Consider the following 25,333-nt stretch of genomic DNA (forward strand, 5'->3'; position numbering starts at 1 on the left):
GCTCTAAGTCAATTCCAAAATGAATCAAATTCCAGGTCATGTATAAATAGTGAATGATGGTAATTACAGTGAAGGATCTGAGGTACAATTTATTTTTAACGAACAGACAGCACCTGACAGTATTTATATATCAACTTGTTCTGAAAATCCTCTCTTTGGATGATAAACTGATTTATTTCACACCTAATTGTCTTTTACAACTAATCGTGATGTATATATAAAGTTTCATAAGTAAAATCATCTAATTTGGCAAGGGATGTATTAAAATGAAAGAATTTGTGTCATAAAATAAACCACAGAAACTTGTTTTCATGATTGTCAAATGCAATTTCATAAATAGTCATAAAGATCTTCTGCATAACTTTTTTCTTATGTTAAGATGGGATTGCTAGAGAAATGCATCACTGAAAAATGTTTAAATGTTGGGGCTTCCCTGGTGGCGTAGTGGTTGAGAATCTGCCTGCTAATGCAGGGCACACGGGTTCGAGCCCTGGTCTGGGAAGATCCCACATGCCGCAGAGCAACTGGGCCCGTGAGCCACAATTAGTGAGCCTGCGCGTCTGGAGCCTGTGCTCTGCAACAAGAGAGGCCGCGATAGTGAGAGACCCGCGCAACCGCGATGAAGAGTGGCCCCCGCTTGCCGCAACTAGAGAAAGCCCTCGCACAGAAACGAAGACCCAACACAGCCAAAAATAAATTTAAAAAAAAAAGTTTAAATGTGTTTAGGGAGGAGAGAAGACCCCCATGCTTTGAGCTATTGCTCCCAAATTATAGTGCTGGTGAAGATGAGCTACCATAGTCAGGGTCCTTGAAAGGCATACTTCTTGTACAGCTACCCAAGTAAATCAAGTACAGAAAACTCACTTCTATTCTCTAAGAGAAACAAAGGTGAACTGGCAGATAAATAGCATTTAGATGTATTCCATGGAAAAATTCTCCTTAATTAGAACTTTCTCCCTATTGAGTTTATCCCTTAATTTTATTTGAATTCAAATTTATTCTTTAAAACTAAGGACTAAATATGGTCTATTGGTAACTAATGAAAAGCAAGTGAAGATGTCCATGTGGCTTTGAGTATTCACAGAAAGCAGGTCTGCCACATAAGGTAGTACAGGTTGTTCACTGTACAAGGACACATAGCCATGAGCATAAGAGGGCATGAAATCTAGTTCTCATGCCATGCACCTTGGCAAGATATTCCTTTTTCTATTTGGGATAAAAGCAAAAGCTCACCAAACTGGACATCCAGGAGGCTGTTTGTCTAGAGGTGGTGAATTTTTCTAATTCACATAATGGTCCATAAGGATTATCACAGACCTTTGTGGAAAGATCTTTGTTTTTATTAGTTTAAAAAAAAAGAGGAATTACAGTCTTAAAAGTGAGTTTAAACTTGTTTTAGGTGAGACAAAGTCTGACCTTTAAATTACATAAAACTAGGAAATTTTAGAAGAAATGTCTCCTATCGTATGTAACTTCTAATGATGAGACAACATTATTTCCCCTCACTGAATTCTCCTAACCAAATTGCTTTACTATTTCATAACTATCTATCTTTGTAGGATTATTGTACTTCCTTTATATTTAAATTCCTTTCAAATGGTCACGTACAAATGTGTCTAAAGCTTAGCCACATCCATAATAGAGCTATCAATACAAAGACACTCACTTCTTCTCTCATGTTCACAAAGACTAAAAACAAAAACTGAGCTAAATAAACCTCTTTGGGAGAAAAGAATTTCTAGAATGTGCCAAAATTTTCAAATTGAAGCATTAAAGAACATAATTTGGCCTGTTTCCTTAGGTTATTGATGTGCTAGTGCTAATCTTGCACTAGGTCAGGGTTAACCCCAAAGAATAAGCTATTGAGCTTTGCTAAAATCTTTGTGGTACTTGTCAATAATGATCTGGCTGTGACTCTGGTTTCCAAGTCTCAGTCTCAAATAGTGTTGTCTGTAATAAATACAGTTTCCCAAGCCCTGTATGAAATGTTTTTTCTTTATTAATTCCATTAATATTTATTGACCACCTAGTAAAGACATTTAGAGTAAAAAAGGGTTTATTGAAAGATAATTTTATAGATTTATATATCCTTTTCCATCACATGAAGCATTGTCTAACATCATTTAGTAGAAAATATACTTAGTTTCAACTATATCATCTTGTGATAATCTCTTACATTCAATGAGATAGTCATAGAAAATTGTTTTTTTTTTTCTATTGAAGACACACTGGATATTTTTTAAACAGCTTTAAAAATATGGAAACCTTTTATGTACTTGCTTTTATTGAGAGTGCTAGTGAATAACAGAAAATCACAAGAGGTATATGACGTATGGACTCCAAAGCAGTATTTTACTATAAAAGCATGGAACCCTGCTGGCATATGTAATTTAATGTGCACCATGCCTCCCCTAATTCAATCAGGTCTCTACATCCCTTCTTTTATATTCCAATTGGATTTCACGTGCTAAAGCCATCAAGATTTTCAGGATGAAATGAATGCTTGTATTAATCCTGCAATTTCCATTTAGAACACAGCATCGATTTGATTAATAAGGTTTGATGCTGAATAATTATATGGCAAATATGTAGGCTATAGGAAAACCACAGATGTGACCACCAGCAAAAGCCTTGTGGGAGAAGGAGGTCAAAGGAAAGCAATGGCCATGACTGAGGTGATGAATTCTTTGGCTTTTCTTTTATGCAATTAACAAGCAGGGCTTCTATTAATTTGCCACCCCCAGAGCCTTGACTGGTCAGATGCATCTGGGTCAAGGGTCATGGGGCAGAGTAGGGGTCAGCATCACAGCAGCCCTGAAACAAAATGGGAAAACTAAAGAAATCTAAATGATATGGCTGAGTATACATTCTGTAGTACAGAGGGATGGGAGGAAGTGCATCTCCTTAATGTTAAGATTGCTGTTTTAGAATAATAAAAATGTTCTCTGCACATTTAATTCAAAGTAATCAATCTAAGGTGCAGTGGTTGAACATCCAATAAAAGAAAATCAATGTGGTCTCTACAAGGGAAGACAAACAATGCTCGCTTTTACTAAAGGGATTATAGGTTAACATTTATTCAGTGTATTGTAATCTGATGTCAAGTGGTATAAAATCAAGCCAACAATCCATTACCACCCGTTACAGGCTAGGTGCTGATCTCATGCAAATTGACTTTTCATAGAACTTATTAAATCATTTCTGTGTTCTAGCTATGAAACATTTTTCTACAGTGGCTGAACTTCAATGAATTTTATTTCAGATCTTGAATGAAAACACATCAAAAAGACAAATATGCGTCATTTCAAAACAAAGATTTTTTACAACTTTCTTATGCTTCTAGTCATTAATTAATTATACAAAATACATATTATTTTATGTTTCTATGAAAACAAACCAAAGAACTTGGTCATGATACTGGACCTGAATTATTTTCCTCCCAAATTCTTTTATTACTGTAAATGTCATTGTACGTGTTTGTCTATTTTTATAACACTGAGATAAATTGCAATGCCTTTCCAAATTTTGATAAAATTTAGATTTCCCTAGAATTTAAGAGAAATAATTCATATTTTATCAGTACTATGCATGTTCCAAATTTTGAGTTTATTTTCTTTTAAATAAAAAGTCTATATTTCACATTGTAGACATTATGAGGTAAGGATATTTTTTAATAATATGTCTCATAAAGTAGATTACATGAATTCCACAATTGGGGAATTAATAATTATTGAAATTCTAAGTATCTTAAATATAGGTAACCTAATTGAGTAATGTTTTAGTCTAGTGTAGCCACTATTTGCTTGGGCAATAAGGATTTAGAGTGATTACTGCACTTCCCCTCCCCAAAATGTGATGATCTTTTGAAGTATTATAAGAAGTTAGTGATCTTTCATTAAACATAATAAAAAATGGCTAGCAAACCTGTCAAAGTTAGCATTTTTTCTAGAGCAACTGTGCTTATTGTTAGAATTGGGGCCACTTTTAAGTGTGAGGAAAATCATTACCACATGTTTGAAAATATTGGTGATATTTTGCAGATTGCATTACTCTGCAGCCTGGTGCTACTTCAAAACATTTCAAAATTACTTGATAGTAGAAAGGGAAATTGAATTTGACACTATTTTTATTATAAAAGCTAAGTTTAGTTTACCACCCTTGCTTTGATGAAATCTTTTAGCTTTTTATTTGTTTGGAAGTAGAAGTTTGCCTATTCTGTATACACGACATAAAGAAACTTAGAGCCTATTATTTTAATTCTTATTTACAAAATCTAACTATGTATATTATTGAATTATTCATATACTAGTATTTTTACAAATACTGAAATTTGTAAATTTTGTCACAATAATGGCTTCCATTATTATCTTTCTCAAATATTGTGATCTTAACTGATATTTAGACTAAAATAGATTATACTTTTGCTGACTCTGCATAATAAAACTAAAAAAATAATGTTTAACCGTATTTGTTCTATTATGGTAACTAATTTGGGCTTCTGTCATTGTTGCCTTGTTTTGTATTTTACGTAGTAAAATGAATGTTTCAAAGAATCCACTTGTAAAGTGGATTCTTTGAAATCATCTTATAAAGCCTATGGATCAAATCAGAAATAAAAGTAAAATGATTACAAACCAATTTCAGTCAGTGAACCAAAAACACTTATATAGGCCACTAGCTCACCTGTCCAAGATCTGAATTTGGTCAGATTTATCCCATTTACATGAAGCACTCTGAACTGAAGAAACTGAAATCTTAAAATCTAATGATGTAATTTAATATGACCTTGTAACATAGTTTGAATTGACCAGATATTTTTGTTCAAATGTTGAATTAGCCCTAAGACAATACATTCTTCATATTTAAAATTAAATTGAAAACAAAGTGAAAAGCTAGTAAAATATGTTGAGATAGATTTATATTCATACTGTAAGTTCTAAACCTGGATTCTTTCCAGGATGTGGATTTTACCAGGATTTTTCATGAGCCCTTAATTTCTTGTCTCATTTCTGTTAATAATGGGTAGAAACGCTTGCTCATTTCTCCTGCACATAAACTGCCTTTGCTATTCTGCTTCTCGTTCCATAGCAAAAAAAAAAAAAAAAATTCTTTAAAGAGTAAAAAGTAATCAGATACCAAACAAACAAACAAAATGCAAGTGAGTCTTGTGGAAAAAAACCTCTGATTTCTCTTCATTTTTATTTGTAAAAGATTAGCTTGCTTTAGGGGATCTAGATAACACGAAATCACTTCACAACCAGAAGCGATGAAGATATGAACTCTAGGCTAACAGTAACGGCAAAAATAATTTCAAACTGAAGGCAAAAGCACTTCATTTTGTGCACAATGTCTGAATGCCTTCCACTGGACTTTAAATAAAAAATGGAAAACATTTTAGCAAATACAGGGAAGCACTGAGTATATGGCACTGAGAGGCATTTTTGATGTTTTTGCATTTTTGTGCAGAGAGAGCCATAAAAGGTTGCCAATGGGGTATTGTAAAACCACAGTTAACAGTGAATTTTAGATAGATATAACCAGTTAAAAGTGATTGAATATCAAGGGTTGAATAGTGCTTATTATACCTGCTGTTGGGAGACTTCAATTCATTATCGTAACAGAATGAAAACAGCATTGCTGCTGTCCAGGACATGCTTGTAGTATTGATTGGGCTTCTCCAAAGTCTTCTCTTAGGATGCAGAGTGCAGTCAAACATGCACAAACATCACTCAGTTCCCCTGATTCTGTCACGTGCTCCTTGTACCTCAAATGAAAGCAGCCTTAAGACACAGGAAAATGCTTCTTTATTTGAAGGCAGACAGGGCTCTAAGCCTGACTCCAGGGGCTATGCAGATGTGGTGACCTTTCTTCCAGAGACCAGATTTTACACTCAAATTGTCATTAAAGCTCAATTTTCCCTAGAGGTTCCCAGTCAACTTGTGTGCTCTCTCCATTAGGGTTAAAAGTCAAGAGTGGCACCATGCCCACCATGCATACTAAATGAAATGGAACATAAATAAAAGGGGGAAATGACCTGCCCTCCTGGAGAAAAGGCATCATCCACAGTCTACGCAGATGTAGTCAGGCCTGGTCAAAATTGCACAAATCCAGGACTGACACTTCAGCCAGAATGTCACAGGATCCTGTCTCTAGCAATGTACCTCTGAACGAGGATATTATTCCCTCCTTTTAATTTCCAGAACCAGTAAAAAGTATTGACTAAACCTGTATAGATCTAGAAACCCTATATCTTTCTCACACCCTCTGCCAGTATCTATAAGCTTAATTAATCTGATAGTCTTAGGAACAAAAAATTAAAAAGAAAAGGAAGAAAAGAAAAAAAGACATTAGTCTATAACCAAAAAGTAAACTGTTTTGGTGTCTTTAACTTGGAGTTTGGCAGAGTAAGTGCATACAACAATAGAATTAACTGATAAAATAGATTTCTTTTCCCCTTGCCTATGTAGGACAACATGACCTTTAAAAATGCCATGATCTCACAATCTCGTAAAGTAGTTCATTTTAAGGTTATCTCATAAATGAAATTCGGAAAAAGGAAATTTCTCTAATGTCTCAAATGAATCAGCCTAATGTTTCAGGGATGGGAGATATTCTTGACCTATTGATATGCTGTGTTGGCCCCCCACAGACCTATGCCAAGAATATGCTTCACCAAAGTGGAAGCCTTTCTGCTTAATTAGGCACCTCTTGATTTGAATTGCCAATGCAGAGAACTCCATTTTGTTCTTAAAAGGGGGAGAGGGTGTTGAGAACTGAAACTTTTCATAGAAACATTTCTTAAATCTTCGGAAAATCCCATTATAGGGAACCTGAAAACCAGGAAAGGAAAATCCTGATCATATCCGACCCGATTAAAACAGCAACAATAGATCTGAAACTGGGATATACTCCAACATCCCAATATAAGATGTAGTATCTGGATTTGGCCTACTGTTTTTAGTTTTATCTATAGGTTTGGGGCAATTCTCTCATTTAAAATGGTGTTTTGTATCTGAGTAAAAATGCAGAGTATAACACAGTGTATGTTGTAGCAAGACTTTGATTGTTTATCAGAAGACATGAGTTCTAGCCCCAACTCCATTATTTGTGGTGTAACCTTGAGCAAGTCACTTGCCCTCTTTGAACTTTTTATTTTTAATCTGCAAACTGAGGCTAATGACAAATGCTTTGACTATGTCTAATATTAAATGAACTAATTCATATGAAAGTTTTAGAAAATTGTGAAGATGATAGATTGATAGATCCTATTATCAATTTGCTACCTAAAATTTAATCTACCTAAGATGAACAAAATCCCTCTTGCTAACTTTTGGGGCAATCATGGCTTTCTAGATCCCTTTTGCCTTTTCCTATGTTCCAAATTTCCCAGAAACAGATTTTTTAACAAGGTGTCAAAGCTATCTTTAATTAGATGATTCCCAAAGTCAAGGTCATCCCCCTTGGTCTTTTGCTCCAAGTCTCACCCTCCACTGAGGCTTCATCTCCACATAGCTAGCATGGCACCCTTCACAATAGCCTCATTGATGAAGGAGGTCCCAACTTTTTCCCTTGAGTAATCACTCTGATTTTTCACACAAAAAAATTATTATTAGTGACACTATGATCCCTACTCTGTCCCAAACTACATTTTTAGCTCGTCTTCAATCTGATCCATGCCTTTTATTTCACAGTAATGAAACCATTTTTTTTCCCTAATAATGTTCAGAATCACTTACGTATTTTAAAAGCGATTTTGGCCTGTCTCACTAGATTGTAAGGTTAAAAGAGGCGTGTGTGTCCTGTTCAGGTACTGAGCTTGGTACCACAGATGCCACAATGAACCGATCCCAGCCTTGCCATCATGGAACATATGCAGTCTTTGTCTTTACAGCCAATTAAAGATGGTTCCAAACTTCCCACATGCTTCCCCAGGATACATGGAGGAGAGCTAATTCAATCTCCTCCTTCCCCATAATGATTCTTCTGACTTTCCCTGTCCTCAGGAAGCAATCACATAGATTATACAATGTTCAATCAATGAACGTTGCAATCTTGTATATGACTTACCTCTGTTCTCATTCCTCACATCTCCTACATTCTCATCTACCCCCACTTCCCCACCCTGTCTTGGTAATGTAAAACTGGTTCACATCCTTTGAGAACAAATTAACTATCATTTGTTAGTGAAGGCCTGCTATGCCCAAGGCCCTTACCACACATGATTTCCATTCTTCACTGCAAACTCATTTTGCAGAAGAGAAAGTTGGGACTCAAAACTGTAAATTAACTTTATTCATGCCATAAGATAGTAAATATCCGTGCTAAGAATTCTTGAATTCTTTATCAGGTCATTCTGACTCTGAAGACTGTAATATATTCCCTCCCAGCTCAGTATATTGACTTCCTTCACTATATATTGACTTCCATAACTCCATTTAGGGGCATGCGTTTTAGTATAAATCTGCATTCCATGATGCCTCTAAAACTCATCATTGCTCATGCTCTAATTTATAATAATTCCCTGTGATCACATTATGCTTCATAGAGTCTCAGAGTACTTTTAATAAATAACTAAATTAATTAAATTAGTAAATAATCCCATCTGATCCTCATGGGAAACCTGAGGAATGCTGGACAGGTGTTACAACACACATTTTATCACGGAAAAAAACCAAAACAAAACAGGTCTTTAGGTTGTAGAATTGTTCCAGTTATCACAATTAGAAGCAACAGAATCATGCCTAGGCTTCATGCCTCCTGACTGCACTCCAGAGGGCCAAAGCTAACAGCATCACATATTATTATGTGCACCTATATTGTAATTACAGTTTAAAACTTATTGGTACAAATTTAACAGTTGAGAAATTCAGGGGTTCAAAACTCCAACTTTATTTTGTCACAACTGGACTTAATTTCTTCCTTAAAACCCTATTTCTGCCTGAGGGTAGAACCAACCTAGCCACATCCAGGAAAATGTAGTCCAATTCCTAATGACTCAAACACTTCAGGAGTGATCGCCTTCTGACTGTTCCTCCTGTTTCTCTGGACCTTTCCTTCTTTTACTTTTCCTCTTGGCCTGGTGGCCTATGTGTTCTCACAACATGAGGTGAAGGCAGTTGGCCCAGGCGCATCAGTGCCTGCTCGCATTGGCACCAGGGAGGTGTGGGTTGGCCGGCCTGGGCTTTAGATGCTGCCTTTGGCCTCCACTGCATCTACCACTTACTCCATGGCCACAGGGTCCATCCTGCACTAACTGTGTCGCTTTGGTCCCAACCCAACCTTTAGCCTCTTCTCTGGACTTCTTAGGAGCAAAATAATTATAGGATGTTCTCTATTGCTGTTGGGCTGCAGGAGGCTTGAGAGCTATCTCCAGCCCTCTTACTGTCTTGGGTCCTCTTTCCTAAGACATACCTCGTTGTTGTCAAACACTGGTTTAGAGGACCTCGACACAGGCTTGTTGCCACCCCAAACTTCCTCTTAGAAGAAAAATATGAGTTCCCTCTGCTATTGGACACCAGCAATCCCACCGAGTGTTATCATTATCAGACGCTCCTCTTCCAGCAAGCCTTGCCGAGTATTAATTGCATTAATTATTTCTTTTCACAAAAGTTTTACATAGCACGTATTATTTGTCAGCCACTGTTCTAAGAAGTTCTACTCTTATTAATTCTATTTTATAGATGAGGATATGAGCCAAAGAGAGCCCAGAGTGTGCCCAGAATTACACAAATAGTAAGCAGCAGAGCTAGAATATGAGTCTTGGCAGTTAAAAATGATGGATTATGAGAGCGATTCACATGAAGTATATTAACCACACCAGTGTAATGAGGACCTTAACAAGATGCCATTTATAAAATTTACCCAAATGGTCTGAGAGACATTAAAGTGCCTCATATAGACTAGTGCATTATGCTTGTCTGAACTAGCTGATGGTCCTAAGGAACTATCCTTATGGGCATGATTCTATTTACACGTCAAGAGATACAGATGGTTCTTTCAGAGTGGGAAATGGTGAATCTGTTATATCATATTCTAAAATATAACAGTATCCAGGCCAGGTATGTATCCCAATAATAAATGTTTTATATTTAAATTCAACATAGTCATGTAGGTGATTAAAGTATAGATAGTTTTTAAACATATTTTACTCATATTACTGGCAGAGTTCTTGAAAAGAAGAAATAGTAAGACAATTTGAGAGAATGTATCTGAAATTTTCATTAAAGTAGTTATCTTCAATATCTTAGAAAAATAAGTGTTTTATCATTTCTAACATTTTGTGAAATTAAGCTTGGAGTCATAGACACTCCTCACAATTGAATTCCTTTTCCTGACATATAATAATTTTTCCAGAAAACCAAAATGATTGCTATATCCTTAAAGAAGGAAAATCATCCATTATAATAGATACCTTTGTCTTCCAGGCAAGATAAAGTCACAGGACCAGATTTACCTCCCACATTACATAACCAAAAACATGAACAATGGTTTTCAAGTCACTGGACATCAGGCAAAAAAGGACACGATCTCTGAGTGACAAGAAACAAATGAGGCAAGCTCTTTTATTGCCCCAGTCCCAGTTGTGAGAGGGTTTCTGGCCTGTGGTGCTGGAATGGGGAGCATGGGGTGCCCAGGGAACTCAGCAGACTCCCTGAGTTGAGGAGATGGAACAGAGAGTCCAGGGAGATGAAGGCAGCTGAAATTCACAAGACAGAGTTCCAGAAAAGAGATAACTGAACAGAGCCAGAACCCTGGAGATCTGCAGACGGTCTGCCTCGATCATTGTATGCTTGGGTGCTGAGCAATTCATGCTCTGAGGAAACCATGAGGCTGGGGAAAGAGGCATCCAAGAAGACGAGAGGTAATAGTGCTCAGCACTCCCACGGGACCAGAATGGAAAAATATAATTAGAAGGATCTTGGACTTCCCTGGTGGCGCAGTGGTTAAGAATCCACCTGCCAATGCAGGGGACACAGGTTCAAGCCCTGGTCCGGGAAGATCCCACATGCTGCGGAGCAACTAAGCCCGTGCACCACAACTACTGAGCCTGCACTCTAGAGCCCAGGAGCCGCAACTACTGAGCCTGCATGCCACAACTACTGAAGCTCATGCGCCTAGAGCCTGTGCTCCGCAACAAGAGAAGCCACCGCAATGAGAAGCCTGTGCACCTCAACGAAGAGTAGCCCCCGCTCACTGCAGCTAGAGAAAACCCGTGCGTAGCAATGAAGAACCAACACAGCCCAAATAAATAAATAAATAAATTTCAAAAAAAAAAAAAAAAAGAAGGATCTTGCATCAGTATGGACAGGGATCCTTAGACTAAGCATTACTTGGGCTAACATATACTGAAAGAAAGACCTTGAAGGATCAAACTCTTTCTAAGTAACTTAACTGCATCACAAAACAATGCACAAGAATACTTACAGGAATAGAAAATTATCCTGCACCCAACAAGGTAAAATTAATAATGTCTGGCATCTAATAAAAAAATATCAGTCATGCAAAGAAGGAAGAAAGACCCATAAAATAATCAACTGAAACCACCCAGAGCTGACACAGATGTTAAAATTAGCAGGCAAGGACATTAAGACAGTTTAGTATAATATATATTCTAAAAGTTAAGTAGAGATATAAAGATATAAAAATACCTAAATCAAACTTATAGAGATGAAAAATGATTAAAAATAATGAATAGAGCATCAGTAAACTATGGGACAATTTCAAGTCATCTAATACATATTTAATGGGAGTTCCCAAAGAAGAGAAAGGGAATCGATTACATCAAGTGTTGATAATAACGTGCAGGAACTGGAATTCTCATACACTGTTGATGGGAATTTTAATGATACAATCACTTTGGAAGACAATTTGATAATGTAATAAAATTTTTAAAAAAATATCGACCGTATGATCGAGCCATTTCACTCATAGGTGTTCATCTGAGAGAAATCAAAGTATATGTCCACACAAAGACTTATACACAAATGATAATAGAAGTTTTATTTGTAATAATCCCAAAATGGAAACAATTCAAATTTTCATCAATGTGAAAGTATAAAGAAACCCTAGTATATCGATATGGAATACTACTCACTTTAAAAGGGAATGAAATATTCTTTCACAGTAAAACATCAGTGAATCTCAAAATAATTATACTAATGAAAGAAACTAGACCAAAAAATACTATATGATTCTATTTATATTAAATTACAGGAAATGTAAACTCATCTTTAGTGACAGAACATGGATCAGTGGTTTGCTAGGGGCAATATGGGGGTCAGGGAGGGTTGGGAGAAAGGGATTACCAGGAGGCAGGAGGAATAGGGATGATGGATATGTTCATCATTTTTATTATAACGGTAGATACATGAGTGAAAACCTTTCAAGTTGTTTAACTTAAATATATTCAGTCTATTGTATGTCAATTATATATTAATAAAGCTGCTTTTAAAAACCACATACACATAAAAATAAAAGAAATAGTTTCACATGAGCAAAGAAGGTTTTTATAATATGATTTTATAGAGCATGATGGGGCCAATTAAATTTTGTTTCACCTTTCACTTCTTCCTCTAATCTGTACTTGAGTCATTAATCATATAAAATCGGATTCTTTTAAAAATTTTTTGATGGAAAATATATTTTACATTATATTGAAAATAAATGTATAGGAATTTCCTCCCTATTTATTTTATTTATTCATTTTTATTGAAATGCATTTGATTTACAATATTGTGTTAGTTTCAGGTGTACAGCAAAGTGATTCATTTATATTTTTTCAGATTATATTCCATTACAAGACATTGAATATAATTCACTGTGCTATACAATAAATCCTTGTTGCTTATCTATTTTATGTATAGTAGTTTGTATTTGTTAATCCCATACTCCTAAATTGTCCCTCCTTCCCTTTCTCTCCCTTTTGGTAATCATTAGTTTGTTTTCTACATCTGTGAGTCTGTTTCTGTTTTGTATATAGATTCATTTGTGTTATTTTTAGATTCCACATATAAGTGATATCATATAGTACTTTTCTCTGTCTGACTTACTTCACTTAGTATGATAATCTGTAGGTCCCTCCATGTTGCTGTAAATGGCAATGTTTCATTCTTTTGTATGGCTGAGTAATGTTCCATTGTATATATGTACCACATTTTCTTAAGCCAGTCATCTGTTGATGGGCACTGGGGTTGTTTCCATGTCTTGACTGTTGTAAATAGTGCTGTTATGAACACTGGGATGCATGTAGTTTTTCAAATTAGAGTTTTCATTTTTTCTGGATATATACCCAAGAGTGGGATTGCTGGATCACATGGTAGCCCTATTTTTAGTTTTTTAAGGAACCGCCATACTGTTTTCCATAGTGTACGCATCAATTTTCATTCCCACCAACAGTGCAGAAGGGTTCCTTTTTCTCTACACCCTCTTCAGCATGTATTATTTGTAGAAGATAACATTTATTATTTTTGATGATAGCCAATTATTTTTAAGTAAATAATAAAATGTGTGCAGGAATAACTCCTACTCAATATTTTATTTTCAGGGCTTTTCATCAGAATATAATGACCTAAATTTACATGATCACAATATGTATTTAATATCTATGCCAGAATTTATTGGGAAAATAAGTAGTTTGATTTAATAATGTACATTTGTGGAAAAAGTTAAAGTCAAAAAATTGGATTTAAGGTATAATTATCAGATTGCCAAGAAAATTTTAAAGTTTGAATATTAAATGACATATTTTTCTCTATAATAGAACATTAAAGCAATTTAGAATTTTACACTATGTCAGGACAATATGCCTAGGCAATTGTAAAACCTTAGGTGTGAATTGTCACTGGGGATTTTCATACTCTTTAGCAGAAGATAATATTTTAGAAAATGATCGGTTTCAGAGAATATTTCCAATGGATAACAGAATCACTTCTACAAGATCAGAGAGAATCCTATCATGTGAGAAGAGGTTCCTAATAAGTTTTTTCTTCCTCTAGTCTCTTCTTCCCACAGTTCATCTTTCATATTGCTTCCAGGGTTTCTGAAATAAAGATTCGGTTATGTCAATCCTCTATTCTAAAGCCTTCCATAATTTTGCAGTGTTTAAGTAGCTATTTAGAGTACATGCATCATTATTTTCCACCACGGTTACCACTACCTCCTCCTATACATTCTAAGTTTTAGCTAGAAAAAACTTAGAATTTTTTTTTTTTTATTAACACGTATGTATTGACATTCTTCTCTTATGTTATATAAAGATCACTTCTCCACTGTGTGTGGACTGGATTGGAAAAGGGTAAGAAAGAATGAAGGAAAACTGTAGCATTAACCCTTGTGAGAGATGATAGTGACTTGAGGTGTTGTAATGGCAGTCAGTGTTCAGGGGAACTCTCTGCAGACTGTTCTTCCCTGCTTTTCCACCTAAAGATTCCAAAATAACATTCAGGACCCTACGGCAAGATCACCTTGTGTATAACTTTTTCCCAATTGCCAAGACAGATTCCTTTTTTCCTTCCACTATGCTCTTTTATCATTCTGTACAAACTGCTATCATAATACCTACCCCAAATCAGAACAATTATTTGTTACCTTGCTTTGTTTTCCAAGACCTGATATAAAAAGCCGATATAAAGTTTCTTAATTTGTTGTCAGGGTCCCCTCAGGGAAAGCATGTCACACTCAAGAGGATTAAATGAAGCACAGAACTCTTACAAGGTATGAAGAGAGTTACATGAAATCAGCAAAAGATGATGGAGCACCCTGGGTTAGAGGATCTTAAGAAGCTGTTAGTCTTCTAAGCCTGAAGGGGCAAGAGAAGTGGGCCAGTTGCCAGAGCTACAGCTATGGCATCTCCTACTAGATGCTTTAAGAGAGGAATTCAGCCACTGGCAAACTGGAAGGTACTCGGCCACTGCCAAACTTTTCTCAAATGGAGCACAGGAAAATAAATACCCTCACTGTACTCTCCATTGGCCTTCTGAAGGCAAGAGCACTGGTTGATGCAATCCTTACAGCCTGGCCTCCAGGACACGGGCAGGTCGGAGGTGGGAGAATGGCTCTGGAGGGCAAATGCAAAGCCTCCAGCGTTCAATACATGGAAACTAAATGAGTGATTGAATTAACAGATGGCAACATGTGTGAGAATCTATACATGGAAAGAGAATAGAAACTTGGAGAGAGTTCATGTGAATCTTAAAGTCTGACTACAACAGGGCCAAGATGGTAGCTAAAGATTAAATTCCAAGTCTCTAGAAACTCACTGTCAGTGATTCATGAAGTGTTTTCTTAAGACAACCTGCATCAGAATTGACTAGATTACATGTTAAAACACTGATATCTAGGCATTGTGTCAGGCCTAGTGAATCAGAATCTCTAGGGATAAAGGCCAGAATTTGTTATTAACAAGTACTCCCAAGGACCCTGAGTAATTTTGATCTTCCCTTCCTTCCCTCCTTCCTTCCTTCCCTCCTTCCAGAATTACTAATCTGAAGCTTTGTAGAATGATAAACTCCAGAAAATTGCAGGCAATTTTCTCCAATTTTTCACTTTACACTGGTTTTAACCTTCCTGATAAACTCTACCCCTTAGTTAAGGTGTTAGTTTTAGTTTCTGGAGATAACATGAGACAAGCAAAACACTCACTGCAAAAAAAAATTGCCAGGCTGTGAGCCCCTTGGGGGTAAACTTTCACTGAATCTGAAGGAAATCTGCATTGGAGAGGCACATCCCTTTCCTTCTTCTTTTCTTGTGCAGAATGCTTCTCAGGGATGTCTCAACTCCCCAGCCCTTTGTCACAGACAGGTGGTCTGGAACCAAACTTCATCATTACTATGCACCCTAATCCCAGAGGTCCCACAGCCCTTAGGTTAGCAAAGCAAGCTCATTTTCAAGAAGCTTAATGTTAGTGATACTTCATCAGGTATTAGCAAATGGCCCTCCTAACAAACATATCATCAGAAGCAATGCTGCTGAAAGCAGCCTGTGCCCACTTGAGGCTGACAGCCCAATTCCTAACAGAGCCCCACCGAGGACTCATTATGAGGTTGGGGGAGGATGAAAGCACTTACGGTGGGCCACATGTGTGAGAGCTGAAGCAGCCAACCTCCCAACCATGGCTCTGCAAACCAGTTCATTGAAAAAATATCCAGGATGGGAATTGGAACTGTGTGACGTTGATATCAGAATTTCAGAATTTTTTCTTTTCCCTTTTTGTCATCTTGTCAGAAGGAAAAAGATGTAGGGAATGTTTTTAACTTCAGGAAAATAGAATCTATGCTATCAAAGAAGTAGCTTCCCCTAGTAATAACTGATGTACCAATAAAATACATTGTATTTTGTTAAACATATTCTAATCAGGGATGTCATCTCAGCGGGGCATTCTGAGGGCCTTTAAAATTAACCAGTGCTCAGAAATATGTAAAAATCCTTTGAAAAAATGTTAGTGGATGCATTCAGAGGCCCAAGTCCTTCTGATCGAGGCTCCCCAAAACAAAAATTTGACGCATTCATTTATATTCCCTAATCAGCTTACTTAAATATTGTGCTTCAGAGAAAAAGAACATGTTAGAATTTTGGATGCAGGAGAACCAGTTTTGCAGAATAAGAATTATTTTTCAGCTTAATATATATGCCATTTTACCTTCAAATTAAAGTATATTTGTACTCCCTAATTAAGATTCTTAAATCTGAAGCCACAGCTCAAGATCACACTGGAAAAACAGCTATGTAAAATGACTACAGTGTGTGAAATGTAGGTGTGTTCATGGGTTGCTTAGGTGGAATGAGATGTAGTTAAATAGAGCTGAGGAGGTCAAGGGACTTTGAAACAGTGATGTTATTAACATGGCTGGAGGGACAACGGGAAGATGATGTCAAGATGTAAGGAGAGAAAGGTGATGACACAAGTATTGAAATCACAGAAGCAGATAAGGGTTTTGAAGTTGGTAGATAAGAGCAATAAAGGTAAAGAAAATAGTTTGCTGAGTTTTTGAAGGTACTGAAAAGAAGTTTGGAAGCAACAATAGGAAACAAGAGGCATGCTAACTCGAAGGCCAGTTTTTCTGCTCTTGAACTCTCAAGTTGTTCTAGAAAGAACTCTATAACAAAATAACTGGTTCCATCATAAGCTCAGCAGAAATCAGCCACTCACTGTGAACTAATCAATGCTTTAATTTGTCTCTAAATTGACTGCCTTTGCATAAGGTTGTTTCATTCAAGAACATAGCCCCAGCTCACACTTATTGCTTTCTGCAAATAGTATCACCTTCTACTTAAGTGAGATCAAGACTAATGACAATGAGCTTCCTTAATGCCTTTCCTGTTTCACTTCAAAACCCTCAGCTTCTCCTTCCAACTTCTCTTCTCTCCCTCCCATCACAGAAGAAATAATTTCAGGGCTTATTCAATTGCGACCTCATTCCATTCTTTCCACATCCTCTGAGAGCTTGTCCCAGTAATCACATGCCTTTTCTCTTCTCTCACACATCTTTCTCTCTCTCACTCTCTCCCCTGGATCCTTCCCTTCAGACTGTAAGACTACAAACATACCAACATTTGTGCTCCCATCACACCCCTTTCTTGCCCGTGTGCTCTCTTTTACTGCTAGTTTTCTCAAAGATCATTCTCAGAAGAAGAACCTCCATCTCTTCACTTTTTCTTTTCCCATTTGCACAATTGATCTAGTGAATTGCTCTCTCAGAGGTGTAATGATAACCTGCCAGATCTAAGATTTTTTTCTTCCATCCTCATCTTTAACTGCTCTGTAGCATCTTCATCACAGCTCTGCCAGTGCCTTCCACAAAGCTGTTCTCTCCAACTGCTCCTTCTAGGACCTCTTTTCAGACCGTTATTTCTTGTTCTGCTTCCTACACAAAAGTTTCCAAAGTTTCTATCCTTCATCCTCCCTGACCTAACCTCTCTCTTTTTTTCGCTGAAAGACTACCTGTAGCAGCCTGGCTTTCACTATCATTTCTGAGTGAAATGATATATATTCAATATATATATTCAATATATATGTTGACCATAACCTACATCACAAACTTTGTCTCACTTCAAAACTCCTCTCTGATCAACTCCACCTCAGACTGAACCCAACACCCTTCTCAGATCTTCCAGTTTCACAACTCTGGGCCTCTCTGATTATAAGATCTCCTCTTTTCCTCAAATTCAAATAGATGCTAAATCATATGGATTCAACATCATTAATATCTCAGTCGCTTCTTCTCTGTTTCTGTCAGCACTCTCGTCATCATCTTTCACTGGTGGCAAACAACACCTTTCAAACAATACCTTTAAAAGTTGGAACGTAAATCTAAAAGTTTGGAATCTAATGAATAAATATGGCAAACAAATCTACAAAGCTGGGGTTTCCTCACTGCGGCGTCCACTTTGAACCCCTTTTCAGTCTCTCACTGTAGCCTGCCATAAACATCACACTTTCAGAAATATTTCGAAAGAGAGAACATTCTTGAGATTCCTGGGACCTTTTATTCTTCACCCTTTTGTCCACATTCAGAGACTCTTAGATTTTAGGTTATGAGTTGGCTTCCCAGAATCTCCCAGCCAGGCTGGCTCTCTCTTGACATCATCCCTTGCTGCTTCTCTAGTCCCTCATTAAAATTCATCCATTTTTTGCATCATGGTCTTATGAAAGGAGTTTGAGATTTGGAGTCAGAATAGAAAAATATCAAATCCCACCTCTGCAACCTACTGACTCTGAGACTTTGGAGAAATATTATGTGATATTTATTTGTTGGATGTCTGGCAATGTTTGATGGTATCCGTTCAAGAGTAACAATATGGTTTTATAGGCAATACCAGAGAGAAGATGCATTTCTGGTGAAGAGAGTGACAGGTAAGAAGATTCTTCCTATCGCCCTTTAAAATAATTCCTACTTTGCTTCATTCTATATCATTCTCATGACAATGAGGATAACTATTGTTAAGTTCTAATTTGTTTATTAAAATGCTTTAAAAAGTCATTTTTTTAGCCTGATGAAATCAGAAGTGGAAGAGGCTTTGAAAGAAAGGCCATGCTGGTGAGGTTGCCTGAAAGCTGGAGGGGGTGGGTATTGTGTGAGAGGTGGCAGTGTTGTCGGACAGATGGCAGGGGACAAACTGAGAGGCACAAAGGATGGGCTGGCAGCCTCAGGTACCCCTTTTGCTTAGCCAAGATTCAGAGAGATTTAGGGGTGTGAAGAGGAGGGAAAACCCAGGTGGACAGTCTTTCTTTACTAGCACTAATTAATTAATCTTTGCTGAAAAAAACCCCACTTCTACATAAAAGAACCCTGCAGTTCCTACAGTGTTGTTTGTTCATAGATTTTGGATTAAGTTTGGCCATTACAGACTGCAATGGGCATCCTAGGTGCCACTTTTTCATCTCAAGATTTTTGTTTAGGGTGTGAGCATATGATTCAAAATCTAGGAATTTATTGCCATCAACAAAATTCTCAGTCTAATGTTGATGTTATTGAAGTCAGGGTAGCTTACATTTCTGTGACTCTATCTTCACCACTCAATATTTTTTCCATCCGCAGGGTCATGTTCTAAATGTGATCTAAAATAGAGTCTTTGGTACAGTGGTCAGGATCATAGTCTGTGAAGCCAGAGGGCCTAGTTTCTAATACTCACTCTACCACATACCAGCTACATAACCTTGGACACTTCGTTTAACTTCTCTCTGCTTCAGTTTTCTCATATGTAAAATGGGAATAATAATATCAACCTCAGAGTAGTATCAAGAGGAATAAACAAATTAATACATGTAGATCCTTAAATCATGCCTGGCAAGTGCTTTTAAGTTAGCTACTAGCCTGGCACGTAGTAAATGCTATATAAGTGTTAGCTGTTGCTGCTGCTAGAAGCTGTTAGACTGAATTCCACATGCTCTATTATTACTTTAAAAACAGTACACTGATCTATCATCTCAGAATTTATTCAAGTGTGCCAGATAAATGTCTGAATACACTTACTCATCAAACCAAACATGAATTTACTCTGTAAGTTCAAGAGACGCACAGTGAAAACAACAATTTTATTTTTTTAACAGAACATTGTTTAAGTTTTAGTCACTCAATATAGAATTAAAATAGCTTATAAAAGCACTTGGCGGACGCTGGTGTTGAGTAGTTTCAGAAGTAATGTGAGAACAAAATAAAATGATCATTCAATGGATTATTGATTCATTCAATAAACAATTACCATATGCCTTGCCCTTACAGAGGTTTGAAGAAGACACAATGAAAAATAAGACCAATTTCCTACCTTTTTGGAGTTATAATCCAGTAAAGAAAACTCAGATAAGTAAATAATTTTAAGTAATCGTACTGAGCACAATGATAGTCAAGTGTGAAATGATATGGGAACGTATAGAAGGAAGTGATTTGTATAAGGGCTGAGGCGAAGGGGTTGGGGCATGTGATGATGGTTTGGGGATGGTTATTGGAAGGCAAGTATTCATCCCACCCTTAACTGGGATCTCTGTGTGTAGGCAGAAAAGAAATTCATGGTATCAATATTCTTTTGCCCTCATACTTAAACTTTTTTTCAGCTAAGCCTGTAAAAAAATATAACAAGCATGTTGACTTGACCCTAAAACACAAAGCATTCAAAGTCTTCAAGTTTAGTAGAAAAACAATAATTACACAGAGCAATGTCAGTGAATTATGTTAATGTAAAATTGCAGCTAATATTATATTTTGAATCCTAGGAGAAAAAAACATCCCAAAATTTTACCTGCAAACAAACCATAGGTAGAACTTATGGAGAATCACAGGAGAAAGTTTCTCCTTGACTCTTATGTTCTCCCTGGACTAATGTGATCTGTCAGGGCTCCCACTTGGTAATTAGTCCCATGGAAATACACAGGTTGACATTCAGCAAGATAGGAAGATAGATCATTCTTGAGAATTGTTCCCACCATAACAGTCACTCAGCCCCCTTCATACAGTCATTCACAACCTCCTTGGTCAAGTGTGGAGTCAGAAAGCAGAGAGAGCATCCCAGCCTCATTCAACATTATCCAGTCATAATAGTCAACTTTCTCTTCTTTAAATGACAATCTGTAAGAAAATAAGTTCAAAAACTGTAATACAACTTGAGAAATATTAAATGGGCTTTTAGAATGTACAAATACTTTTTAAAAGTTTCTTAAACTTGACTACATGCAATACACACAAATTAAGATGTTTGATAAATAGCAAATTTCATAGTATAACTTAAAGACATGAACTACCAATCGACATAGATACAGATACTTTTTAAAAGGCTAAGCTGTTTGGTCATCGTCAGGTTCTCTAACTCTGATACTTCTACACTGAGTGTGAGCTCAGGAAGTTAGGGGAAGAGAGTTCGAGGGGCTCAATCACAGGAAATTTTGAGTAGCATCTGCGGTAATTGGCTCACTCTGATGCTAACATTGGCACTGTAGCTCAAATTACAGACATGATAATTAAAACGGTTAGTCACCTGCTATAGCCAGTTAGGAAACATTATGGCTGGGATCTCTCTTTGCCTTATAACAACAAAAATGTAAAATACAATGGAAGAAATTTGACAAGAAGTGGACAAGACCTAAATAAGGAAAACTATAAAGTGATATATGCTTTTAAAATAAAGATTTGAGAAACTGGAGAACCTTATCAAGCTCTGAACACATTAGCTAAGGCATCACTCTTCTCTAATCATGCTCTGAACACATTACCTAAGGCATCACTCTTCTCTACTCCACTACCCCTATTGCTATCTAAAAGATCAGAGACAAAGAAATATCTTTGACTGAAACAAACAAATATCTTGTTTCCTTGTCTGCTTATTTATTTTCTGTCTTGGAGTGCTAAAATAAGCTTGTGAAAGTAAGTTCTTTGTTTTTCATCTTTAATCATGTCTGGCACACTCATTTTAAGAATTTTTAACATATAAAGAGTTATTATAACCCAATACATAAGATAAATTTTTGCTGTAGAAAAATAGTAAAGGACATTAAGATATAAATAATAAATACAAATTGATAATAAATTTTAAAAGTTAAACTTCAGTAAATAGTCAAAAACATAAATTGAAAATACGTGGGATAGCATTTTGACCTCCAGTTTTTATAAATTTCGTAATAAGTGTCAAAGGAATTTTAATTGTGTATGCCCTTTGACCCAGTAATTCTACTTCTTAAGAAGGAATAGGAGATTCACAAAAAAGAGTATATGTATATATGGATCCTCAGTACAGAGTTCTAATAGAAAAATGGACAGAAGCATCTAAATATCTACCAATGAACTAATGAGTAAATAAGGTATGCTACAGCCATGTGAAGTAATGATATGAAGAAGCCACTAAAAATGGTTTTCTCAAAGATTATGAAAAGATTTGGAGAAATACATGGACAATTGACAACAGAAAAACCCCAAAACAATGCAATACTGCCTACACAGTATTATCTTAATTTGGAAGTATGTATTTGTGTAAATATATATTTAAAAATATTAGGGCACAAACACACCCAAATTAGCAATGACTCTCCCTGGGTGTTGCAAACTGTTTCCCTTAACCTGCTTTTCTTTATACTTATAAGGTTTCCAGTGAAAATTACATTACTTTTATAATTTTCAAAGTCAGTTACAGTTATTTTTAATTGCCAACTGATTTATTCAAAAATTAACCCAGAACTTAGCTGTTAAGTCTACTGAGGACATATTACAAAAGGGAATATTGTCTGATATGTGTAGTCTAATTGTTTCATTGGAGAAAATTCACCCTCATACGTATTTCTACTTAGTTTTAGGTTAAGCCGTGTAATTTTATATTGTTTTCTTTCTTGTTTTTCTTTCTTTTCTGGGCACATTTGGTAGTTGACTTAATTTTTTCATAGATTAAAATGCAAGCATTTTATTCGTGTGCTTGAATACCATTGGCCCAATTCTCACTTTAGAAAGAAACAGTAAACTATGATCCATGAGTATGGATGGAAACTGAATGCTCAGTTAGTCACATTAGAGCTGTTACATTTCATTAGCATAGAACCCAGATATCATAATTGTTTTAGACCTTTCTGGATATCAAAATATATTTACTCTCAGGTTCTTGATAATAACAAAAGGTAATCCTTGAGCATTTAGAACACAAGAAAGGCTCAGAAGAATTTATTCTCAATGTCATATATCTTTTACTATTATTAATAGTAGATGAACATGGATATTGTTTTAAATATGGATTCAATTAAGCCACACTTACATCAATGGCAAAGTTTACATATCCTTTCCATTTTAACACCTCATAGGCACTTTTACCCACCAAATTATAGACTTCCTTCCAAATCTCATGGTCAATGTCTATTCTCATTTCTGAATTTGGTATAAAAAGCAAAGTTCTTGCCATATTCACTTCACTCTACGTAGCCAAACTTGAGTCACCATGGTCCTCTCAAATCCATCTATGACAGCTGCTGGGATGAATGCCAAGATTTTCAGACATAAAATAGCCCAATCTAGTAGAATCCAGATTATACTCACTTCTAATCACATGGGGCTTGGGTTGTTCACTGAGTTTCAGATAACATATGTAAGATCACCCACTGGGTTAGAAACAATGGTGATGCAATCTGGAATGTGCTACAAAATCTTAAATATTATGCATTGAACCCAGTAACTTTTCTCTGGACCAGAATGAGGTAACTCTCTCTCCTTGATAGAGTCTTGGGATTACCACCACAACCTTACACTTGGCTTTGACAGTCGTCTTTTCTATCACAATTTTAGGTGTCTGAATAAATAAGCTCCTACTCTGCAGATCCATATATTTTTCCTTTAGTTTATCAAAACAATAGCAAGGACAGATTCATTACCAAAATTTTCCCCAGAATGCTGATGGCCCAAGTCTACATATGCTGAAAGAAGTCATCCTAAATGGAAAGTGTCCTAACTGAGTCTTCTAGGAAGCAGAGGATGGGGCAAGGGTTAAGGTGTTAACACTTTTTAGGAGGTGTTAGTCCTGGTGGTGAAGGTGAGAGAAAAGGTGAAGCAAAGCAAAGCAATGTGAAACCAGTGTGCTATGATGTATTACCACACTGGTTTCTGCTTAACAAGGAGCCACAAAGACACATGGTTGGTTGCTTTTTCCTCGTGTTACCTGGCACTCAGAACTGCAAGTTTTGCGAAAAGGAAGCAAGCCTTGAGGAGTCCGTGGGGAAGAGAAAGAAAACAGAAGGAATTGATGTACCTGACTCCTTCCCTTTCCCACTGGTCAAGATTCACCTCACAGAGAGCCAGCTCCTCAAACTTCCAGGATTTTCATGTAAGTCAGAAAGTGGAGGGGAAAATAGCACAGGCAGCATGTTGATCAAGAAAGAAAATGAAAGAACATGTGCGAATCTGAAAAGCGATCTGAGATTTGTGTCTCCACAAAGACAGGGACACTGTCATCTATGTAGTTTTCTCATGTGCACAAACTGTAAGATTTCATGTTTAAGTATTTGCATTCCAAAACTCTGAATTATTCTTCATGTTAAGCATATTAGAAGGACAGGACTTTAATATTTGTGGGAAATGGAATATGAATCAACTATCAATACGTAAAATTCTCATAAAGAAAAACTATAGATTATATCAGTAAAAGTATTTTCTTTTTTCAATAAAATAGATACAAAAGTGTTCAAAAATACTTTTTAAGAAACTACAGCAAATCCATCATTTTGTCTATTAAATCCTTCATCTAAAATTGTATTGTTCGTATCAAAGTATAGTTTTAAAATAAGATTTGGAATGTGTGGAATAAAATACATTGAATTTGAAATTTGATCTTCTCTGTCTGTTATACCACCATTATTAATACCATGAGTCATCATCAGGAAAAATGAGGACTTGAGCAACAGGCTAAAGCTTGCAGAACTGATTTGGCATGTGCTGCGGAGATAGTACAGCAACTTGCTTCTGGATGTGAAGCATTTTGATGCATATCAAATTGAGACTTCTGCTTAAATTCCAAGACAACAGGAAGGGTAACGTTTAACATCCCGATGCATGCGTAGTATTTATTTATAGATACATGATACCCCTGTACCTCTACATTTACATATGAATGTATTCAGAGTTTGGTTTATCTATGTATCATAATATAGAGATACATTTGGAGAAAGAGAGGAAGAGCCCAGGACAGAGAAAAGTTATCTAAACTCAAACAATATTTAAAGCCTAGGATATGACTTGGGGGAGCATTAAACCATCAATAAGTGCTAACTTAATTTTAACTTTTACATATATTCATTGTAAGGTTTTGAAAGTTTATCCTAATGTCTCTACCTGTAACTATTGTCTTTTTGGACCTAACTGAATATGTCAAAGTCCCC

General features: G+C 36.3%; 1 pseudogene; it reads right to left on the reverse strand.

Moving 5' to 3' along the window:
- Nucleotides 1-23,379: 23,379 nt before the first annotated feature.
- Nucleotides 23,380-24,999, reverse strand: LOC130707120 (L-lactate dehydrogenase B chain-like; annotated as a pseudogene).
- Between the last annotated feature and the right edge of the window lie 334 nt (nt 25,000-25,333).

Source organism: Balaenoptera acutorostrata, chromosome 2 (assembly GCF_949987535.1).
Source record: "Balaenoptera acutorostrata chromosome 2, mBalAcu1.1, whole genome shotgun sequence".
Classification (NCBI taxonomy): Eukaryota; Metazoa; Chordata; class Mammalia; order Artiodactyla; family Balaenopteridae; genus Balaenoptera; species Balaenoptera acutorostrata.